The following is a 24,697-nucleotide window of genomic DNA, read 5'->3' as shown; positions in this document are numbered from 1 at the left end:
ATAACAATACCTGATATCTAGCTCTGTGCTAATTTTGAGTTTCTATTTCCTTTCTGATTCATTAATATATTTATTTTATTCTTCTTAAGTTACATAATGTAGGCTTACTTACTACATGTTTTATCCATAATTAGTATATGCCAAGGCAGAAGGGATGGAGAATGTACAGCACAGAGAAAATTATCTTGAACAAGAAAGATTTTTCCAGACATTCCCTGGGCAATAAAAATTTGATCATCCATCAGAGCACCTCAGAGAGTAAAGGTTTGTCCTAAACCTTTCTTACCCCCCTCTTCTAGATTCAACCATGTGCAAGAGCTTGTGGATTTTACCCAGAATCCACCTGAAATACTTCTCCTCTTACTTCATGTGTTCCATGTAGGCCTAAGCTCTCAGGCTTATGCAGTAGTGTTCTGTACAATTTTTTTCTCGGTCTGAGCCATGATTCATGGTGATGCTGGGTTATTCTAAGATCCAGTAGGATTATCTCTCGCCGTATGGTCTAATTCAATATTCTGGTGGCCACCAAGGACCATCCTCTATAATGAAATTAAACTTGGGGGCTCTGACTTTCTCCCTTATGGATCTGTTGCAAAGACTCTTTTCTTCACTGTGGTCTATTCAAACTCATCTCCTTTCTGTGCTTTATACATCTCTTACTTTACATTCATGTGCATTATCCTAGTTTTTAAAACATGCTTTTTATTTCTTTTTTGTTTAACTCTTTTTTATAAACAATTTCTTCTAGAGTCTGTTCAGAGGATTTCCTGTACAGTCCAACATTGTTTGGGTCATGGTTGCTTGCCATCATCATACTTCCCTTCAGAATGTGGTTGGCAGTCTTCTCCTTGCCTTGCTTACTAAATAGAATTTCTAACTTCCACAGTTAGCTCTCACCAAAGACTGTTTCAGGAATAAATAAATACCTAGAAATCACTGAACTCACACACAAACATACACACATGCACACTCACAGATGCAAACACACACTTCCTTCAGGTTACACGATTGGATAAATGTCTCATAGTAACTTATATATAAATACTCCTTGCTCATGTGCCTGTCACCTCTCTACCAGTTTTGACTAATCTCCTAACTGTTTAGACTCTCCATTTCATACAGTAACACTTATGTACGGTGCCCTTAAAACCTTAGTGTAACAATATTATCAGATTTTTTTAGTTTCTTTTTTTTCCATTTTTTATTAGGTATTTAGCTCATTTATATTTCCAATGCTATACCAAAAGTCCCCCATACCCACCCCCCCACTCCCCTACCCACCCACTCCCCCTTTTTGGCCCTGGTGTTCCCCTGTACTGGGGCATATAAAGTTTGCAAGTCCAATGGGCCTCTCTTTAAAGTGATGGCCTATTAGGCCATCTTTTTTTTTTAAAGATTTATTTATTTATTATATGTAAGTGCAGTGTAGATGTCTTCAGACACTCCAGAAGAGGGAGTCAGATCTCGTTCCAGATGGTTGTGAGCCACCATGTGGTTGCTGGGATTTGAACTCCAGACCTTCGGAAGAGCAATCGGGTGCTCTTACCCACTGAGCCATCTCACCAGCCCTAGGCCATCTTTTGATACATATGCAGCTACAGACAAGAGCTCAGGGGTACTGGTTAGTTCATATTGTTGTTCCACCTATAGGGTTGCAGTTCCCTTTAGTTCCTTGGGTGCTTTCTCTAGTTCCTCCATTGGGGGCCCTGTGATCCATTCAATAGCTGACTGTGAGCATCCACTTCTGTGTTTGCTAGGCCCTGGCATAGTCTCACAAGAGACAGCTATATCTGGGTCCTTTCAGCAAAATCTTGCTAGTGTATGCAATGGTGTCAGCGTTTGGAAGCTGATCATGGGATGCATCTCTGGATATGGCAATCACTAGATGGTCCATCCTTTCGTCACACTTCCAAATTTTGTCTCTGTAACTCCTTCCCTGGGTGTTTTGTTCCCTATTCTAAGAAGGGGCAAAGTGTCCACACTTTGGTCTTTGTTCTCTTGAGTTTAATGCGTTTAGCAAATTGTATCTTATATCTTGGGTACCCTAAGTTTCTGGGCTAATATCCACTTATCAGTGAGTACATATTATGAGAGTTCCTTTGTGATTGAGTTACCTCACTCAGGATGATGCCCAAAAAGACCACCAACAGATTGGGAAAGTATCTTTACCTAACCCAAATCGGATAGGGAACTAATATCCAATATATATAAAGAACTCAAGAAGGTGGACTCCATAAAATCAAATAACCCCATTAAAAATGGGGCTCAGAACTGAACAAAGAATTCTCACCCGAGGAATACCGAATGGCAGAAAAGCACATGAAAAAATGTTCAACATCCTTAATCATCAGGGAAATGCAAATCAAAATGACCCTGAGATTCCACCTTACACCAGTCAGAATGGCTAAGATAAAAAATTCAGGTGACAGCAGATGCTGGCAAGGATGTGGAGAAAGAGGAATGCTTCTCCATTGTTGGTGGGATTGCAAGCTTGTACAACCACTCTGGAAATCAGTCTGGCGGTTCCTCAGAAAATTGGACATAGTACTACCGGAGGATCCAGCAATACCTCTCCTGGGCATATATCCAGAAGATGTCCCAACCGGTAAGAAGGACACATGCTCCACTATGTTCATAGAAGCCTTATTTATAATAGCCAGAAGCTGGAAAGAACCCAAATGCCCCTCAACAGAGGATTGGATACAGAAAATGTGGTACATTTACACAATGGAGTACTACTAAGCTATTAAACATATTTTTTTAGTTTCTAAGAGGCAGATGTATCAGAGAACATATACAACATGAGAATTTTCCAGGTAACGATGTCAAAGGAGATGACACTGTTTGGTTCTACCCCAAAAGTTGTGCACACTAAATGCCTGAAGTAGTTCCCATTGTAATTGTGTCATTCATAGTCTAACATGGTCAACAGTTTAGGTCAGCTGAAAGGCATAAGTATTGTAAGGTTTAAATAATAATTAGTGTCTTGTTCAGATTGCATTAACTTCATGTTCAGAATCTGATATCCACCCTAGAGATCTTCCATTGATGAGATTCTTGAGTTATCCAGATAATTATGGTACAAATTAGAGGCAAATTCCATACTGTTACCTATAGGCCCTTAAGTCACTGGTAACTGTGTGTGCTGTACTAATACCAGATAACCAGATCATAACTCCTTCTACACTTTTATTACCAATTAATTTGTTTGCTATAATAAGCATATATTTGAGTTAGGAACTCTTGAAGATATTTATAATGCTCTAAAAGAGAGCAGTCTAACCCTATTTATGAGAGTCAAGGAGTCTTTTGACAGTGAAGAAAGGTGGATTTTGCATTGTATTAGCAACTAACATTGGGTGAGGAGTTGCATATTTAAAAAGCTGTAAGTGTTATGGGAGAATTCTTCATGTCTCATTATTATATTTAATACTTGACTTTATGAGTTCAAGACTATTATTACCTCTATTTTATAAATGAATAAATTATGACCTAGAAGTCTTAAATAATTTACTCAAGGTCAAACTGTCATGACCGCATGGAAATCTACAGATCAATTAATCTTCTAGATGAATGGTAGAGTTTCCAAGGTTGGCCTCTCATCAACCTCTAATGAGCCTAACAGAGTGAGTGTCAACCTGACTACAATAGAAGCTACTGATACAAATTTCAAAAATGCTTCCCACAGTGAAGGATCTGTGTTATGTAAGACTGGGATGAAATGATGGAGCACAACCAAATGAACCAAAATCCCTATGAGTAACCTCTTGCTACATCTCCAAGTCCAACCTTTGCTAAATGTCAGCCAGCTGGGGGTCTAGCCTTGGGTACAAGGTAGAGGAAATTAAACCCTTTCTTCTGTTTTTGGAAAACCTTGCATACACATTATAACAAAATTTCAAAACAATACTGAAAGAGATAGGAAGTAGTTTAGTTTTTGATAGTACAACAGAACATATTTATGAATGTGATTTTTTTTTAATGAATGTGGGTGCCCTTGCATTAGGAGCATAGATGAGTATGAAGTATCCTTCCTTATATTTTTTGATAACTTTAGGTTGAAAGTCGATTTTATTCGATATTAGAATAAAATCTCCAGTTTGTTTCTTGGGACCATTTGCTTGGAGAATTGTTTTCCAGCCCTTTACTCTGAGTTAGTATCTGTCTTTGTCACTGAGGTTGGTTTCCTGTATGCAGAAAAATGGTGGGTCCTCTTTACATATCCAGTCTGTTAGTCTATGTCTTGGTGTAGGGGAATGCTAGGGCCAGGAAATGGGAGTGGGTAGGTTGGTGAGCAGGGGGAGGGATTGGGTATAGGGAGTTTTCAGAGGGGAAACCAGGGAAGGGGATAACATTTGAAATGGAAATGAAGAAAAAATGTAATAAATTTTTTTTAAAAGAATGTGATTTCAACCCAAGAAATAAGTCCATTCCTGGTGGTGTTATTACCAGCTTGTAATAGTAACTCGAATGCCACAGAGTTTCATGCTTTGTGCTACCATAAACTTGTAGATCTCTTTCTCTTGTTTATGTATTCCACTCCCTGTTACATAAAGATTTTTATCCAAAAGCTTCCTGTTAAAAGCAAGTGAGTCGCAAACTTTTTAACTCTGAATATTGAAAGAATTTATTCTCTATCTTACATTGAGTTTCATGTTTGTATTGATCAAGGGTTTCCACTACTTCTGCATGCACAGGATATGCAGATTTTTAGGAAATAAATGGTGGAAACTGGACCAAAGCACCATTTTGAGGGGAATTATAGTTGGATTTGTGCAAGTGAGAGAAAAATAGTGGGATTGTAGAGAAGGGTCAGGGAAGAGCTTGTATGATCCCCACACCATCACAGATCATCTGCCACTAAGGCTGATTTGCAGAGGTGCACAGGTTTGTTTGGAAGATTCTATTGTCTTCTAATCATCTTCAAGCTACTTGCATTATTTCATAGGACATCTAACATTGAGACCATTAGATAAAGAAGTTGATATATTCAAAATCACTCCTGCTTTGGAGGTAAAAAAAAAAAAAAAAGAGAAATAAATGTTTTCAGCACGGACTAGCTCACCGGTATGAAAGATGTGAGGAAACCTTTCTGAGAAGATCTTTACCATAATATAGTACTACATGTGACTAATGATAAGTACACAGTAGTTTTTTTTTTACGATCAATTTTGGTAGACTCCAGTGAGTTTTTAGCAGACCTTCCTTCTTCAGTTCTGTTTCTTGCCTCCTGATAAGCTTCTGTCTCCCCATGTTACCACCATGAGGGTGGATGACTAATTTTTGAGGCATCTCATTGAAACCTATGCATCGAAAAATCACATTGACTAGGGTTTACAACTACCATTACTGAAAGAAAGGTCCAAGGTAAAATAGAATTCACACCAGCATATTGGTAGTTGAAAAATCAGTGTTCCTTATTACTAAAGATCCCCAAAAGTAGAGTTGGCATTTTAATAAGAAAGTGAAAACATGGAGCATAAGCTGGTCAATATAGCCTTTGGGACATTTTGTTTCTATTATCATAATATTATCAGCCCTGGAATGCAGGGCTGACTCTGACTTGGGCTGTTGGATATGTAGGGGGAGATTATATATGGTTGAGAGCTGAATGCTGTTGCATAGTGCTGGAAACTCAAGCAGGGGAAACTAAGAGGAAAGGGGTCTCAGGCAGAAGAGGCAACAAGACTAGAAGAAAAGCAGCTTTACATTCTATATGGAGGTTTCATGGCCAACTCTCTATTGGGTCAACTAAGACTTTCCCTCAGGTCTATAAAGATACCATGCAGTCACTGTTCTTACACTTTGTTTTCTTCCCAAGCAGACACTGTTTCTCCATTTTTTTCCAAGTCATTTTTAATGATATTTAGACTGAGGTCAGATGTTCATCTTGACCTCTTCATCTTTCTTGATAGTAGTTTATTTAGAGCTTAGAATTTGAAGTTGCAGACATAAAGATTAATCTCAGCTTTCTCACTATGGAGCAGTATAGATAGAGCAAAGTGAGCATCAAGTTCTTTAGCTACTGCTGAGATCAACATTGTTTCACATTTCTGCAAATGGAGATGTAGCACTTTTGGTAGAGGGCTTGCCTATCATGGACAGGTTTAGTCTCTAACACAACATAACACAAGGGTGTAGCACCAACCTACATATGTAACATTTAAGAGATGGAGGGAGAGGATCAAAAGTTCAAGGCCATCTTCAATTACTTTTTAGATTTGAGGCCATCCTGTGATGTTAAGACTTCAACTCATAAAGAAGAAAAAAATAACAGAATTTTGTATTCTATTACTAATAATTACAAAAGAAAGCAAGGCATTATCAAGTCTTTAATACACAAACCACATTGAACTACAGAGTTATCTCTTGCAAACCTACTAGATAGGTCTGCAAGAAGTATCCAAAATGGGAGAAATCTAGGTACTAGTTCACAAGGTACCATCAGATGGAGGGTGTAATTCTCCTGCATTCTTCCTGGTTCTTAACAATAAAGCAAAAAGGCTATATTTTTCTGTTTTTTCTTTGATTGTTTGTTCTGTTCTATGCTGTTCTTTTTCTTCTTATTTGCCTCTTTGTTTTAGAAAGACAGAGAAAGACAGAGACAAACACAGAGAAAGAAACAAAGAGACAAGAGAAAGTGACAGAAAAGAGGGGAGAGAGAAAGAGAAGAGGAGAGACAGAGGGAGAAAATGTATGAAGTTGAAAGGAAGTTGGTGGGGATTACTAGGGAGGAATTTTGAGGAGGGGAAATTGTGACCAAAATATACTGTATAAAAGTTATGTTCAATTAAAAAAAAAACCTAGAATATTATAGAATGGAGCATGATATTTCAAGGAAGCAGGAAGCTAGATCAAACTGTAATTATGTTTCCTATAATTGACATCTAGTCTCCAAATCCGATGTTTAAGGTATTAACTGAAAGCCTGAGTACTGTACCTTATCCAGTCCTGAGGCCACTAATTGCTTCGGAGAAAAGTCATGGGAAGTCAAAATTTCCCGGGTCAGAAGATGCTATTTTCTGGAGAGGAGGAAAGCCAGTGGGAACTTTGGCTTAATGGGAAACAACAAACAAACAAACAAACAACTACCAAAACTCTTCTTTTCTATCTTTCTCTTTCTGATGAAGTAGAAATGCAGCATTTTATTACAGGAAGAATGTGAGTTCATGTTTGCATGCCTCCTCCATTGACAGCTAGATAACTGAGGCCCAGTCTTTAGTGGCCCTCACAGAGTCACACAGGAGGACTGTGGGATTGAAAGTTTGACTTGATTCCCTTCGGTACTGCTCTCAAGATCATGGAAACTTATTTCCCTTGCTCTACTTTTGGTACTCCCGAGAGCGGTTGAGTGCTTGGAGAGATGAGATTTGAGCCTGCCTTCCTTCATTAAAAGTTTGACTAGAGAGCCTGAAGAGCAGAGAGGGATAATACTTTTTTCATCATAATAATATTAGCTTTATTGGTTCACTTGTAATAAGAACAAAGAATGTAAATAACAGGATATGAATCTCTCACGCATATCACTCCTCAAGTGACTCCTCCACTGTAATGAGAATGCAGCCTTAGCCCCTCTTGTCAGAATCCAGGTAAAGAATAACTCTGACATTTATGTGACAGAGGAGACTGAGAAAACTGGCAGATGCGGAAAGCAGATTTAGGCCTTGAACATTTCTGGGCTGCGATGTGGGAGGGAGAGGAGAGGTGGAAGGAGAAAAATCTGTAATCGGAAAATCAGGAAGCACCAGAGACAGGTGGGGCTTGGAGGGAGCAGCATGGGTCTACACCACCCGGGCATTCACCTGATCCCCTAGAAAATTAAGGTGTCGGGTTCTTCTCTTTTCTCTAGTGTCTTCATTTTTATTTGAGTGGCTTTGGGAAAGTTATCTCTAATTTTAGATGATAACAGCACATTCATACAGCTCAAATATAAATTAAAAAATGAGATTTTTTTTTGCTAAATATAAAGTGAGAAATGGGACACTAATGTTCATAGCAAGGCTAGAAACACATGAAGTATCTGATGGTATATATTGCTATTTTTACAACAGGTTTGCTAGCAGAGGTACTGACATGAGCAAATACAAGGACTTTGTCAATGATCAAAACCAAGCAAGGCTCAGCCAAGGTTGAAAATTACCAGCCTCCTTCTCATGGCTCTCCTTCCTTCATTCAAATGAGTGTCAAGGAACTAAGCATTTGTTTAAATGCTTGTGCCCCCAAAGTGTGACATGATAAAATCCTAGGGGATGCTGGATTTGAGAATGGGATAGAAGAACCTTTTTTGGTGAGCTGGCCATAGCAATTTCTGTTTCCAATCTAGCTTTGGGTTCCATGCTCTCCCTCCTGTGTGTTGGTTTGTGTGCTGTTAGCTGCTCTTAGCAATGAAACACAGCATTTTGAAGAAGAACTGGTAAGTACCTGCTAACTCTGTAGCAAGAAATTATCTCCGCAAAGCTAAGAGCAAAGCTAAGGAGTCTACTATCAGAGAGACTGCAATCTCTGTTTTATCAGAGAATTAGAAAGGAGAGGAACATGGAGTCCTGGTGGAAAAGAAACTGCTTAAAATCATCCACCAAAACAAAGCTCCCAACAAGTAATCTTGCCAAAGAGGTGCCAGGTCTGGTTGTGAGTCATTGCAGGTGCATGGCTGCTTGGCAGCTGGCCCATTTCCTCCCATGGAAGGGAAACCCTCCTACAGGGCCAGGTAGGGCACCACAGTGCCGCTGCTCAAAAGTAGGAGTTTAATTAGCCCTGACCTTAATAAGAGTGTCTGGAAGAACTATTGAGAAAATACTATTAATTAATTAATTAATTAATTTTTAAAAAGATGAGGTGAGATGAGATAGAAGAAAGACTGGGGAAGGCATGGGTATGCTCTGAAATGACTGGGAAAGCAAGTGGCCCAGCAAAATTGAGAATGAATGAATGAGCAGCCCACATCAATGTCACTGAAGGCGTTAATGTAATGTGAAGTTGTGTAGAGACGGCAGACATGGGGAGGCTTAATAACCAATGCATGTACATGTGGGATGGTTAAAAAGATGTTGGTGACATCACCAAGTGATTCAGGTTTGGGAGGACTAGGAAAGCTTGCCAGCTTTGGAGCTTGCATGTGAAATGGGAGAGATGTTTTGCTTCCATTGAAGAACTTGAGACTTAAACTTCCCAGGCAAAATAGCAATTAGCTGTATTCTCAAAGATTATTTTGATAGATTTCTCAATAGACTTGGCATTTAGTCATCAAGGGTAGATATTTGTAGAAGAAATGAGTCGACAGACAACTAAAAAGAGGTTTTGTTTTTGTTTTTATTTTTGATGTGTACATGTATATATGTATGAGTGCATGTGTGCATGTGTGTGTGTGTGTGTCTACATGGGCACACAGATGCAGGTGTCACACGTGTGTGGAGGACAATGTTCCACTAAACATTCATTCTTCACATGGTGTTTATCTTCCTTTTTTGTATTTACTTTATAATCATCAAGCAGGTTAGGCAAGCTGGTCAATGAGTTCCAGAGATCTGTTTGTCTCTTTGTTTAAAACCTGCATTCTGAGAGATGAACTAGGTCCCTGTGCTTCCAAGGCAAACAAACACCCTTTCTCTATGACTTGTCATCCTAGTCCACTAGATGAATATGTTAAATAATTTTTTGGTTTCAAGGCAATTGCTTTTAAGGTAGAATAAGGCTTAAAATTTCATGGTGGTAGATTTGGAAAGTTCATAAACTGTTGGCAAATTTTTCTTTGATGAATATTTGTCCTTTTGGAGAAGTATTTTCACCCACATACAATTCAGAACAATTTTAAGCTACAAGTAGGGGGTGTCCTATCATAGATTACAGTCACAGAGTGAGCTGGTCGCTGAGTCAGGGGTTAAGACCCTTCCAGCTTCAGGCTATAAAAAAAAACTCAGGTCTGAACAAATTAAATCCAGATACTCATATACAATTTCTAATGGCTTCAATATTACTTGGGAAAAATTTGGGAAGGCCAAATGAGAATTGAGCCAAGCTTTCAAGAGGGTGCAAAGAGAAGGTAACATCATGATGAGTATACAGTCAGAAGTTGCTATCTCTGAGTGAATGTGGAGAGAAGGAAGCACCTGTGTGAGGATGTGATGAGAAAATAGCACCTTCATTTTCAAAAAGAAGCACTGAAAAAGTATTATTTCTGTGAAAGTGCAGAGAAATTGCAAAGAGAATGAGACTCATAAGACAGGAAATCTACTGGCCTTTGACCTTGGACTTCATAGGCTCCCAAATATCAGCAGCTCACTGCTGCAAACATTTTGTTGTTACTGTTCACAAATTTGCCAGTCTTGTGTATTTTGTTATAGCTTCCATGGCTTAAAATAGCCAGTTTGCAGGTTAGAAAACTAGGTCTTGTATTGATAAAGCAACTTGACCAAGGTCACAGTGCCATGATGTGGCAGGGAACCTTAAATTCAAAACTTTCTCACTACTTAGTACCTGACACCACTAAAAATAAGAATAAATACAATCTATAGAAAAGTAATGTGATTCCGAAATCAATGTGTGCAATGGGGAGTAGGTACTGCCATGGACTCTAGGGAGCACTCTTGTGTTCACTATAACTGAGCATCCAGAATGGCAAGCATAATTAACTCTTCTGTTTCATTAATTGTTACACTGTTTATATTTGCTGGTGTGACTTTAGTGTTTAGTAGTATCCTGCTAGGGCACATGGTTAGGTGTGTGTGTGTGTGTGTATGTGTGTGTGATGTATGTACCTATGTGCAAATGGGTATGCAGGTGTGTTAACTCATATGGACCTGTAGGAATTCCACATGTAGACATCAGAATGTCTTCTCTCAATTAGTTCTTCACCATATATTTTGAGACAAAAATCACCATTTTGGCTAAACAGGATGGCCAGGAAAGGTTCCATGATCTGTTTCTCTCTGCCCATTATCAGCACTGGGGTCATAAACATACTTTACTATGCACAGATTTTACATGGGCACTGAGTTTCTGAGTTCAGATCCACATCTCTAACACATTTCCCCAGTTTCTTAGGAAAATATTTTAATGGTACCTTATGGAAACTTCTTGAAAGTCATTGCTCATCTATGAAAAACAAAAACAATAACAACAAAATCAAAAAGATTATACACTCAAATTCTTTGAATCCCTTACCCCAAAACACTCATTTTCTATTGTATCCAATAATGTACAAACAATTCATTGTGTTGATACCTACTCAGAATCAAATCCCATTTTTGAAACATCTGCTTGAAATCATTAACATTTGACTTTGCCTTCTCTTCTGAAGACAGTGCCAAATGTTTGTACATCAGAGTTCTGCTTTATAATGGGAAGCAATAAACTCAGGTTTGTTTTTTATCAAAATATTGTGTTGGTTATGTTGATTGAGCTTTTGACACAAAATTCACTTTGGAAAGTATTCAAAATTCAAAATCCATTCATTTCCTTCACCTTAGCAGAGAGGAAGTGAGGACCCAGAGCCAGAATATCAAATAACAGAGCTTAGGGCAGACTCTACAAAACACAGGCTCTAAATTCACAACAGGACAAGTGGTCTAAGCTTTTACCATTGTCCACCTGAGCACAATAGTTTCTTCTGCAGAAAGAGCTAAATATAATGCTGTCTTACAGTAGGAATTATACTGTTTCACCCAGAGAAGCCAGAAAAGGGCAGAAGAAAGGTGCCACACAAGACACCCTGTGCCATCTTGAGAAAACAGATTAAATGTGCAACCCATGATCATACTGCCCATCCAAGCATACATGGCTGCTGTGCAGGACCAAAAAGGGCAGATGTAAAAGGTAAAGAAGAGGAGATGGATTTCCACTAATGCTTGCACTTTTATCTTATAACCTAAACTTCTTTAAAGGGGTCAAGTTGCATATCCCCGAGCCTTGATTTCCTTCCTCTTAGAGAGATTGTATCATAAAGTTGATGAGTTACAAGAATGAAAGGGATGATATGGGGACTTTCCTACAGACAAAGACCTTTTGCCTAATATCCAAGTAAAATTCTATAATATACCTAATCTGAAAGTCTTCCTAGTAAACTGATTTATAAAGTGTCGCAACTTCTGTGTTGAGTGTTTACACTTGCTCAGGTGCAACCTTGTTCATGTGGCGTACTGCTGCTTGTGAATTGGGGGTCAGAGGTCAGTATCAGATGTTATCCTTCAGGAACCATCCACTCTTTTTGTGAGAGAGGGTCTCTCATTGGCCTGTAGCTTAAGCTTGCATGGCTGGCTAGCAATTCCCAGGGATCTATCTATGTCTGCTTTCCAAGTACAAGTACAGACCAAGTGCCTGAATATTTTGCATAGAATCTGAGGACCAAACTCAAGTCCTTTAGTTGCAATTACTCAAATAAATGCTATACCTCCTAAGGACCCAAGTTTTACACAGCATTGGCATTTTTTGGATTATTTTAATCATTTGAATATTGTATCTAACTCATAAAAATATTTCTAAGTGTTGGCCACAGAATTGAAATTAGGTGAGACTGGTTTTGCATGAGAAGGGCATGGGGAGAGTTTTTGTGGTTGATCAGCACAGAATCTCTCCCTCTGTTTACTATCTTGTGCATTCTTTTTCTCTCTCTCTCCCTGATCACACTATTTATGTATGACACAGTGAGTAATGTGTTTCACTCACCTGGTTTTGAACTATGGCAAGAATTTCACTGTGCTTTCATGTGTTTCTTCCAGACAATGTGCTGCTAGCTGAAAAAATGAACTCTGAACAGCATATGGCCTGGAAGCAGTCAGGTCTTAGATGAGCCATGTGTGACTCCAGTAACAGGTGGATATCCTGGGCTATATATATATATATATATATATATATATATATATATATATATATATAATTTCATTATGAAACAACGTCAGTACCTGTCTTGAATGGATGCTTAAAGAAAAATACAGGGAAAAAGCTGAAAATGTTAGCAAGATGGTTGACACCTTCTTGCGGAAATTTTTTTTCTACGTGTTTGTGTCTCTGCCCTGGCAGCCTGGCTGGCCATGTGATAGTGGGCAATGCCCGACCTGTTTTTATCTCATGGAGATTCTAACTCTGAATTCCACAATCTCTTCCACTCAGTTCTCTAGGTTCCCACTGGTGAGTTGTGACCACACCAGCCCCGTGCTTCAAATTCCCCATGGCCTCTGTGGAGCACCTCAGGCAAACCCACACTTGATCATCATATCTTTCTCTCTTGAACCCAGATGAGCCACCACATGAAGGAAAACGCAACACAAACTTAGTTCAGAAATAATGGTAACTCAAACTCTGGGAGCAATAACTGAAACCTAATCTTGCAAGCCTCATTAAAATACAATTCCTCTGGTGGTGAATCCTTGCGGATCTGGCATGATACTGGGAAACTCTAGCTAAATCTTACCCCTTTGCTGTCCCTGTTCCAAAAAGGACCTAACTCTCTCCACTTCCTGTCTTGCTCTGTCCAACCCAGAAGTCCCACCTACTCCTTCAGTGATTGGCTCCTTTATTCATTAGTTGATTGGTTCACAAGAACAGTGCCAGGCCCATCCACAACAACATCTCTCAAGAATTCAGCAAATATTTGCCCTTTCCTGTTTGGACATCAGCACTAGGTTATCCAGAAGTCCATGACAGTGCAAATAGCTATGCAAACTTTAGTTTGCCTTCCTCCTCATAATGACCATTCCTGGTCTCATATGTCTCTTCTGGAAACTGCAATTCCTGATACTGAATATTTAAGGCATCAATACCTGCAGATGAGTAAGGTTTTAGATGAGTTTGTTCTTTATTTTCTTTTCTTATTTATTTATTTATTTATTTAATCATTCATTCATTCATTCATTTTTTTGTTTAAATATTCACAGAGCTAGAGCGAATGCTCTAGCTGCTCAGGCCTGAATGTGGTCCCTAGAACGTATATGAAAAGTTGGATGCAATAGTGCATGTCTGTGACTGCAGCAGTTCCACATCAAGAAGTGAGGTGACACAGGAAGATCAGCCTGAAGCTCCCAGGCCAGTCTGTCTAGGGTATATGCCACTAGAAAATGAGAACAGACTCCTGTAGATTTTTTTCCTCAGTTGGTTCTATACATGCAATAGAGTATAGAAGTGAATATATCCATGAGAGCACACATGTATACACACAAACACTTTTAAAAATTACACAAATTCTCCCCCAATGACTAGTATTTTATGTATTTTTAAATTAATTGCTTGTTTATTTGCGGAAGGTTTCAGAATTCGTATATAGTTTACATGTTACTCCTGTGTTAATATGAAATATTCAATTATTTCCTGTTAACCTTAGTTGTTGATATACTATCTTATATTTTGATCTGCAAGTTTTTAATTTATTTTGTGGTTATATATAATATTATATTTATATTATTTATGTTTATATCTTATATCATCCTTAGTCACATTTTATTTATTTATAATTATTTTCTTATTTTGCACAATTTACAATTTGTCAATATTTTGTCTTGTGGCACATAAATCTACTTAGTATGCCTGTGTTTGTATACAGTAGTATATGTTTGATGATATATATATAGCCTTAAGTGTTCAAAGAAGGATCTGTAACTTAAATGATTTTGTAATATTTTCTAACAATCTTTCAATAGGATAAGCTGCTGGGTCCTAAATTATCACTGTATTGAGAATATTGTTAATATTCTAAGATTTGGCTTTAACATAATATTCAGGATGTGTATCTGTCTGTGATCAGTAAACCCTAGGTCAAGCCATAATGGTATCAATTGCCAATAATATACCTTGTATCGCTATCTTGTTACAGACCCTGTTATTCTCCCTTGAATCAACCATGTATCCACATTATCCATGGGAGCTTCTTTAAAGTTCTGTTGGTTCTTTGGATGCTAGACATTTTCTCTGTGAACTTGTGAAGGACAAGTTGTCTATGCCTTTCACTTCTGGCTATGACCTCATGAGCCATACACACATCTTAGGTTGTGCCTACCTTGAACTTCCTTTCGATATGCCAGAAAGATCTCTGATCATCATGGGCACATGTCTGCATATGTGTTATGTCAACATATGGCCTAATTAGAGTACCAAAATGATTCTCAGAGTTTCCATGGTCAGGGCTCAGCACCTCATAGGTGATCAGCATTTGATAAGAGAAAAGAATGTGTTTTGAATCAGCACAAGAGTAGAAAAAAATTGTTATTCCTATTCCTATGCAGACATGGTTCCACATAAACACTGTAATCAAGGGTGTGTACAGATTGCTTTGATTTTATGGGAAATAGACCTCTCTGGAGCTAGAAGGGAATCTAATTTCTCCACATATAAAATATATTCTCTTTCTTTAGCTCTAGATCAGTAATGGCATTTACTGTCCTTGTAGGGAGTCATTCTTACAAAAGCCAAAAGGTAATTGCCATATTGGAAAGAAGAACCCTGTCTTCATGGCCTTAGTCTCCCTGCTGTATCAGGTGATGCCACATTGGGCATGTTTGGCTGTGATGTGTACAGTGTTGATCATTCTCCTCTTCTGATGGGTACTGGGGAAACGCTGCAGGTGGTCCGTGGTACCAGCCTGCTTGCTTCTCTGATTCTCAGCTTTCTAGATGGCACAGACACAGGCATAGGCTCTCACTGGATGACCTGCTTTCATTCACAACTAAATCAGTACTAAAGAGGCCTGAATGATAGATAGCAGCTTATCAATAATTGAAAGGAGAGACTCTAAGATGTCCCATTATCTGAATAATGAATGCTCACTTGGGTTTTGTAATTCCTTAATAAAACTGACTGATTGATTTGCTTAATTAATTCCTCCTTTGACAGGCTTATTGCTTTCTTTCGAAAGAGAGATAGAAAAAAATATATAAGATAATTCAAGCCAATAGGAAAGATTTAAAATCTCCATAACTTTAACCTCTGTGTATCATGGAGCCAAGTTCTCTTCCAACCTTATCCCCAGCCTGCTTCTGTACAGAGACCCCACAGCTGTTAACAGACACCCAATGTCACCTGTATGTGTTTGTCACTGCAGCTGATGGAGTACTGCTATACTATGAAGCCCCATGATAAACTCAGCAGAACATTAAATACCTTTTGAATAGATTAATCTGGATGAATGTGTAAAGGCAGCTTTCCATCCAGAGCAACCAATTCTGAGTAAGTCCATGGCTGCTCCCTTTGCATGGAGCAACAGCACAATGATCTGCTGCAAGAAAGCATCCCTCTGACTTTAGAGAAACCTTCTGTGACCAGGCAGTGTCTGCCAGTAGAATTTCATCCAGTCCCTGTTAGATACCACCATTTCCAGGATTGCTAGGCTCTGCCAGAGAGTGATCATGTGCCTAAAAAGCCAAGCAACAACAGAAGTGGGACAGAGACAGAGTATGAGCAATGAGAGCTGGCTGGACAAAGAACAGTAGAGTTAAATAATAAAGTTAAAGTACTGTGTGGTAGAGGATGACAAATATAGATATTTCAACTCTACATCATATTTACAGTTCCTACCAACACAGGCATCATCACTAGAATGTTTATGAAATAAGTTCCATGCTAACAAGTTATTCCCTTGGAAGGAAAGGAACACAAACATTAGGGCAAGCTTGTCAAGGACTTGCTAACAGTTTTTATTTGAGTTCAAAAACTAGGATTCATAGAAGTTTCAGGACTGGTACCTATTTCACTCATTGACCCATACCAGTGGTATGGTTTTCTTATTGGCTACTCATTCTGGTGATGAGCCCTGAAATCCAGCAGCTTTAAGGGCAGTGGGAGGAAAGCCAAGAGTTCAAGACTAGCTTTCATTCCCACATGAAATCTTGTAACTCTAATTATTTTATAGATTCTTAACCAATATTGTGTAATAATGATGGGTTAATATCCCTCCTTCTTGTTAATATCAAAATCACCACTAATTTATCTCAGAATATTACAGGATTCTCTGTTGAGTGGTTGAATGATTGGATACACTCCGATCTTTAATGGTGATGTAATTAGAACAAGCCAGCAACCATGGCCCTCACTTTGCATGAAATCAGATTCACCACTTTCTCTAGGATCATTTCTTTCCTGAATTGTCTTCACTGGACCAAAATAAGAAAGACCTTACCCATTAAGTGAGCTCCATACTTCCTTCACCTACATTAGTTCTTCGTTTGTAAAGTCTGAGTTCAGTGAACCTTCATGATGCAAAGTACACTTCATGTCCCCGTTGCCTGAAGGACAAGGTCTTGCTTTAGCTACAGGTACCACTTCTGAAATGCTACCATGGATGTATAGTTTTTCTCAAGTAAAGATTTACTGATATTCAAGATGTATGCTTCTTACTTCTGGGCCTGATCTTCGTTCTTCTGTGTACTGAGGAGGTAAGGACAAAAATTGTTCACAGTATGAGAGTGCTTAATCATTAAGCTAGTCAAAAGTACTCTCTTCACTTTTTTACATGCTTGTATGTTTTCTACAGACCAAAGAGGAGCCTTATAGCTTTTCTCTTATTACACAGATATTAGAGCGTCATTTGTTTTTGACTCCTACAGCTCACAGAATTATCAAAGGTGTGTCTTGACTAGCTGTTATATGTTGATTTGCGTTGCAGACAGTAAGAAATAGTATATTTTGTTACCTACTTCCAGTTACTCATTTTAAAAAACAAGCCACTATTAATAACATCAGCCGACAACTTAAAGTGACCTATGCATTAGTATTAAAGGTTCAATGTTTACCGAGTCAAAAGATGGTTTTCTGAAAAGCTTCTTATAAGTTCTAGCTGACTGTGCAAATGTTTTGTCTTGAGTCTGCAGATATGTTTCTGCCAGATCGTTTCTGCCATCCTCCCTCCTAGTACATCAAAACAAGGTCTACAAACTTTAATAGTAGTATTTTATCATACACTTCCCCAAACATGCCGGTGTCATCAGAAACACAGATAAGAAGTTCCTTCCCTGGTGACATTGCAGTAATAATAGAACATTCATATTTTTTCCAGGATTAAAACTTATTGTCACAACATAATATTCAGTATTCTACAAATCTGAGTCCTACATTATCTGGGATTGATGGGATTTTGGACTATGTAGCAACTACCAGAATTTGTCTCTAGAAATGTCACTCTAGAAAGTAGAAACCATGCATACTAAACAATAACTCAATCCTGCTTCCTCTTCAGGGGCTGGCCAACGGTATTGTTTCTGTCCGTGTTATGTTCAACAACAGACTTATGAAAATGAATTTGTACTTAAGTTAATGTGCTCAATTTTAAGTATTATTAAGTATCTTTTAACAATTTCATTTTTTTGTTATTGAAAAAGTACTTTTGGAAAACCATATGCCCCAGTACAGGGGAATGCCAGGGCCAGGAAGCAGGAGTGGGTGGGTTGGGGAGCAGGGTGGGGGGAGGGTATAGGGGACTTTCGGGATAGCATTTGAAATGTAAATGAAGAAAATATCTAATAAAAATGTTCTCATACAACCTATTCTGACCATGGTCTCCCCTTCTTCACCTTCTCCTTACTCCTACCCACTTCCTCACCACCTAATTTCATGCATTTTATTTCTATCTTTGCTACAAACAAACACAAATGAAGAACTTAAAAAAGAAAAGAAAAATACAAAAGAAACACAGACATGCCCACACACATGCCCACACATGCACACATACTACACTTAGTTTGACCCTGCTATAGCTTAGCCCATGCTGTTTTCTCTAATTAAGCCTGATTAATATTCGATTTCATGTTTATTCTATATTTTTGTGCATCTATGTGTTAGGTACATGTTTTTCTTCACATTTCAGATGCTGATATAACATGGCTCTGGGTTGGGGATCTTCTTGGAACTAATTTTGCAATTTTTTGCTAATATTCCCAGAAGTGGAACTTCTGGGTCATATAATGACTATATTCATAAATTTTTGAGGAACTTCCACATAATTTTCAACATACAGTATACTTTTACACATAGCAAATTTCATTTCAAGTATCTGGGAGGGCATTAGGTTTGAAACTACTCTATGTCCTTACCAATATTTGTTACTTTTTGGTATTATCTATGATTTTTTTTTTAATAACAGTAGTCCCCTGTGTCTTTATGCAGTGGCATCTTGTTGTAGCCTTGACTTGCATTTTTAAAATTATTGGTGTCATTGAGCTTTTTTATATACTTATTGGAAATTTACAAATCAATTTTAAAGATAAGTTTACTTAAGTCTATTTCCTATGTGTGTGTGTATATGTGTGTGTGTGATTGTGTGATTACAACTGTTCTCCTTTTGTTGTCTTTACTCCAAGTGTTCCTATATAGCTTTACTTGTTCTCCTTCAAATTTGTGGCATCTTTTGTTAATAACTGTTACTAATATATATATATATATATTTCCTAAATATAGCTACTTTAGTTTGTATAATGTTACATGTACGCATGGTTTTAGGGCTGACAGTCTTTCTTGCTCCCAGATTTTCTCAGTTACCTATAGGTATTTATGTAGAGATGAGGCCCTATGGGCTCTTCCATGTCCAGTTTAGAATGTCTATTGGTATTGTTCTGGTTTAGCTCCCATTTGGGCAATCATGGTAATGAAATTTTATGTGTGTAGCTTGTGTTACTAGGAGACTCAACCTTAAAGCAAATTCCCCAATCCTTTGAATCTTATAACCTTTCCATCTTCTCTTTCAGAGGTGCAGAGATGCTTTGTGTATGAATTCATAGTGACTAGAATGCCCAGATCTGCGTTTTGATTGGTTATAGTTTTCTATAGCAATCCCAATCTATGGAAAATAGAATTTTTTAATGTTTTTTATTACATATTTTCCTCAATTACATTTCCAATGCTATCCCAAAAGTCCCCCATACCCTCCCCCCTCCCACTTCCCTACCCACCCATTCCCATTTTTTTGGCCCTGGCGTTCCCCTGTACTGGGGCATATAAAGTTTTCGTGTCCATTGGACCTCTCTTTGCAGTGATGGCCCACTAGGCCATCTTTTGATACATATGAAGCTAGAGTCAAGAGCTCCGGGGTACTGGTTAGTTCACAATGTTGTTCCACTTATAGGGTTGCAGATACCTTTAGCTCCTTGGGTACTTTCTCTAGCTCCTCCATTGGGAGCCCTGTGATCCATCCACTAGCTGACTGTGAGCATCCACTTTTGTGTTTGCTAGGCCCCGGCAAAGTCTCACAAGAGACAGCTATATCTGGGTCCTTTCAGCAAATTCCTGCTAGTGTATGCAATGGTGTCAGCTTTTGGAAGCTGATTATGGGGTGGATCCCTGGATATGGCAATCTCTAGATGGTCCATCCTTTCGTCACAGCTCCAAACTTTGTCTCTGTAACTCCTTCCATGGGTGTTTTGTTCCCAATTCTAAGGAGGGGCATAGTGTCCACACTTCAGTCTTCATTCTTCTTGAGTTTCATGTGTTTAGCAAATTGTATCTTATATCTTGGGTATCCTAAGTTTTGGGCTAATATCCACTTATCAGTGAGTACATATTGTGTGAGTTCCTTTGAGATTGTGTTACCTCACTCAGGATGATGCCCTCCAGGTCCATCCATTTGGCTAGGAATTTCATAAATTCATTCTTTCTTTAAATTTTTTAAAAGAGGGATGAAGACTACATTTCTTTGTGAGAACAAGGACAAATGGTTATAGATGGTTAATAGCAATTATGCTCATTTACTAAGTTAATGGTTGTAGATGCTCCTCCAATAGCCTTGCTTTTCTAGCAGTGATCTAGCTAGGTTTACAGTACCAGGCATGTTGGGTTTAAGTTTGATTTCTAGTGACTCATTAGAATCTGCATTTTAAGTAGTTATCTGATTCATGGCTCTGAATAAAGTGTCTCCTTTAACCATTGTCTTCTCTGTAGGTTCACAAAATCTTTCACCACCAACTTCTACAAAAATGTAATTTGTCTGGGTGTTGCCTGTACCTTTGCTACCATAGTTAAGACGACTTCCTATGCACATCTACTAAAGATTGTTTTTCATGTTTTCCTCTAAGGTTTTTATAATTTTGAGTTGAATATATTGGTCTTTGGTTCATTTTACTTAATTTTGCTAAAGTTAGTTAAGAATTCAATTCCATTTTTTTTGGAAATGTAGATAACTAATTTCTTCCAGATCTTAAAAAAAATTACATTATGTTATGAAATATCTTGGACACTTTGTCAAAGATCATTTGGTCATAAGCATAAACTCTTATTTTAAAGAACTGTTCTGTTCCATTCTGTTCTGTTCTGGCTCCATTCTATTTGGTTTTCTTTTCTATTCTTTGTCTAGTCTATCCATTTCAGTGTGTGTCTTTATACTAAACCCTTGCTATTTTGGCTATTTGAGTTTTGTGGTAAGTTTTGTGATTTAAAATCATTTGTTATCTATCTTTGGGAGTCTTTGTTATTTCATTTAAACTTTAAAATGATATTTCTATTTCTGGAAAAAGTTTGAATGGAATTCTCATGAGATTTTACCAGTAACTTTGAATACTATTGATTTCATAATGAAACAAAATTTTACATGCAAAGAATATAGGTTATGACCCCAGTATATACAGACTTCTTATTTCCATCAGCAACATTTTTGTATGCTTTATCATGTAAGTCCCTTTAAAATTAATTCCTTAATATTTTGACCTTATTGCTGATGCTATAAATTGTTTCTTTTTCTTTAATCTCTTTCCAGATTGTTTGTTACAGGTGCTTAAAAGTTCAACAATACTTTTTATTCATTTTCTATAGAGAGCTATTGGTGCTACCTCAAGGAATTTGGAAAGAATATTTGACATCATGCTAGGTCAAGGAAATTATGCTCAAGATGAACATAGCTGAGGAATGTGTTCCCTGTATCTTGATCACCTTCATAAATCCCTGGATACAGTGATCATGGGACTTTTGTTTATGCCTTGTTTGTTCCTTGACCAAGAACTGACCCTATTCTTTGCATGTACTTAGCATAATATAAAAGCAAATTGGGAAAAAGAAACTTGCTTGTGTGCTTGCTGGACTCGTGATATAGTGTTGTCTAATCGTTTTTTTTCTTTCATCCTTACTTCCTCCCTCCAGACTTTGTTGACTGACTGAGTGGGCTTGGTCATGTGGTACCCAATGTGTTTGTCAAGTACAAGGGGCTTCATGAAGGACACCATAGGAATTGGAAGGTGGAGCAAAGGAAAATACAGAACATTTGGGCCAGCAGTGAGGAAACCCTGTAAACATGGGACAGAGTAATAGTAGAATGCTTTTTATATGTATGTTTAGAGATATACTAAAATCTAGAGGAGCAATGATAAGTCAAAATCAGCTTACCCAGTTTCTGCTTTTTACCAGAATTTTGTCCCTGGAAAAAGGATACTCTATAACACATGGTACTGAAAAATAGATGTTTTTAGCCTTTGGACTTTTTTGTTAGAGATAGTTTAGATCCTAGACATGAAAGTATAAAATTAGGTAAGATATTGAAAGACACAGATAATGGAAGCAAGAAGAAATACAAAGCTGTGCCATCTGCACTTCCTATTTATGAGGTTTTGGATAAGGCAGAAAAGAATTATAAGCCTATTGACACAGAATATGAAACTGACTAGGATGAAGAAGCTGCTAAGTATCATAACGAGGTTTGGCCTCCTTTGCAGGACCCTCTTGAGGTATATTTTGCACAGGATCTGGCAAAGATATCCCAGAGACAAAAGAAAATAAAGCAAAAACAATTAGGTGGGCTAACATGTTGAAAGATTTGAGTAGGTACTTGGCAAAGAGAGTTCAGAAAGTGAGGATTCAAATGATGATAATGAAGAAAATAAATCAAAAGAGAAGGTTACTGAAGTACTTTCTTTAGTTTTGTTCATGAGTAAAGTATCAGGAGGGGAAGGCTCTTGGTCTTAGTCCTAGTGCTTCTTTTCTATCCCCCATGTAAGCATGTTTAAAACAGGGAGTAGATAGAGGAGGAGACATTCAGGGCTATGTATTCCAGAGCCCAGTTTTCGAAATGCAAGATTAGCAGGGTAATCCTCAGTGATATCACACTCTCATTCCTTTTAAACAGCTAAGTGAATTAAAAACTGCCTGTGCTCAGGATGGACCCACTGCCCCTTTTACAATGGCTATGTTAGATAGTCTGTCCACTGAGGCTCATCTGCCTGCAGATTGGAAACAGTTAGCGGCTGCATGTTTGGGAAGAGGAGATTATTTGTTATGGAAGATGTAATTTTATGAAAGATGTCAGCATACTGCTGAGCTCAATGCTAGAGCTAATATTCCTGTTACTTATGATATGTTGGCAGGAGAGGGTCAATATTCAGATGTGCAGAATCAATTATTATATAACCCTGGCATTTATGCTCAAATTGGTGCTGCTGCTAGAAGAGCATGGGATACTTTAACTGCTAAAGAAGATTGATCACAAGATATTTCCAAAATTCGCCAGGGTCCTGATGACCCTTTTCAAGCATTTATTGATAGTCTAACTAAGGTTGAAGGAAGAGTTTTTGGAGATACTAATGCAGGCATGTTATTAGTTAAACAATTGGCCTATGAAAATGCTAACTCTGCCTGCCAGGCTGCAATTAGACATTATAGGAAAGCAGGTTCTATTATGGATTACTATAGATTATGTTCTGTGTGTGTGTTTTGTTTTTTTGATTTTTTGGTTTTGGGGGGTAATTTTTTTTTTTTTTGAGACAGGGTTTCTCTATATAGCCCTGGCTGTCCTGGAACTCACTTTGTAGACCAGGCTGGCCTCGAACTCAGAAATCCACCTGTCTCTGCCTCCCAAGTGCTGAATATTGGTCCTTTTTTATGTCTAGGGTGTGGCAATTGCCACCACACACTACAGAGAAAAACTATAGGACAAGTTTTGTTTCAATACATGGGAAAAGAAAAGAGGAAGATTTCTGGGTGTCCAGGAAGTTGTTTTGGATGTGGACAGACAGGGCATCAAGTGAGAAACTGTCTAAATAGAACTAAGGTAAAACCCCGGGACTAAATGGAGGAGAGGAACCCATTGGGCAAATGAATGCAAGTCTAAGAGGGATAACTTAGGAAATCCTTTCCATCAGGAGAATGAAGAGGGGGCCGACCCCAGGCCCTGAAACAATATTATGGGGCAATGAAGTTCATTTCTCATCGAAATAATCCTTTCAAAATCTCTTCTGAGAAACCTCAGGCAGCACAGGACTGGGCCTAGGTCCCTCCATCAACACAGTATTATACACTGAAATGGGAATTCAGGCTCCTCTTGCTGAAATACATGGTCTGTTCCTATCAGGAGCTATAGGACTGTTATTGGGAAGGAACGCCACTATAGCAGGACAAATGATTGGTCCATGAGAGATAGATGAAGATTATACTAGGAAAATTAAAATTATTATTTCTTCACCTATTCTGTAATTCCCCTAATGTGTTTGAATCATGCCTATGAGCTCACTTGGTTGTCTCTCTGTCTTGGTCATGGAAGACTCCAGCATGCTGAATTTCTGCAGAATAAAGCACTTTTTGTGTTTAAGTACTATTTGAATCTGGGATATCATTCTTCAGCTAATCATTGACCCTTACATTTGGGGGCTCTTGTCTGGGATTCCCTGGACAGCCCCTGGCCCAAATAATGGAGTGTTGTGATTAGTAAGTCTGGTAGCCTTGTTGTCTTTTTTTTGTCCATATCTGTGTTTCTGTTTTGGGTATAATCTGGAAGCCAAGAAAGGCAAAGTGGACCCGTATTTTGTCAATC

Source organism: Mus caroli, unplaced genomic scaffold, assembly GCF_978045245.1.
Source record: "Mus caroli unplaced genomic scaffold, Mus_caroli_1 scaffold_19, whole genome shotgun sequence".
Lineage (NCBI taxonomy): Eukaryota > Metazoa > Chordata > Mammalia > Rodentia > Muridae > Mus > Mus caroli.
The sequence above is the reverse complement of the archived record's forward strand: the minus strand, read 5'-3'. Positions refer to the sequence as shown.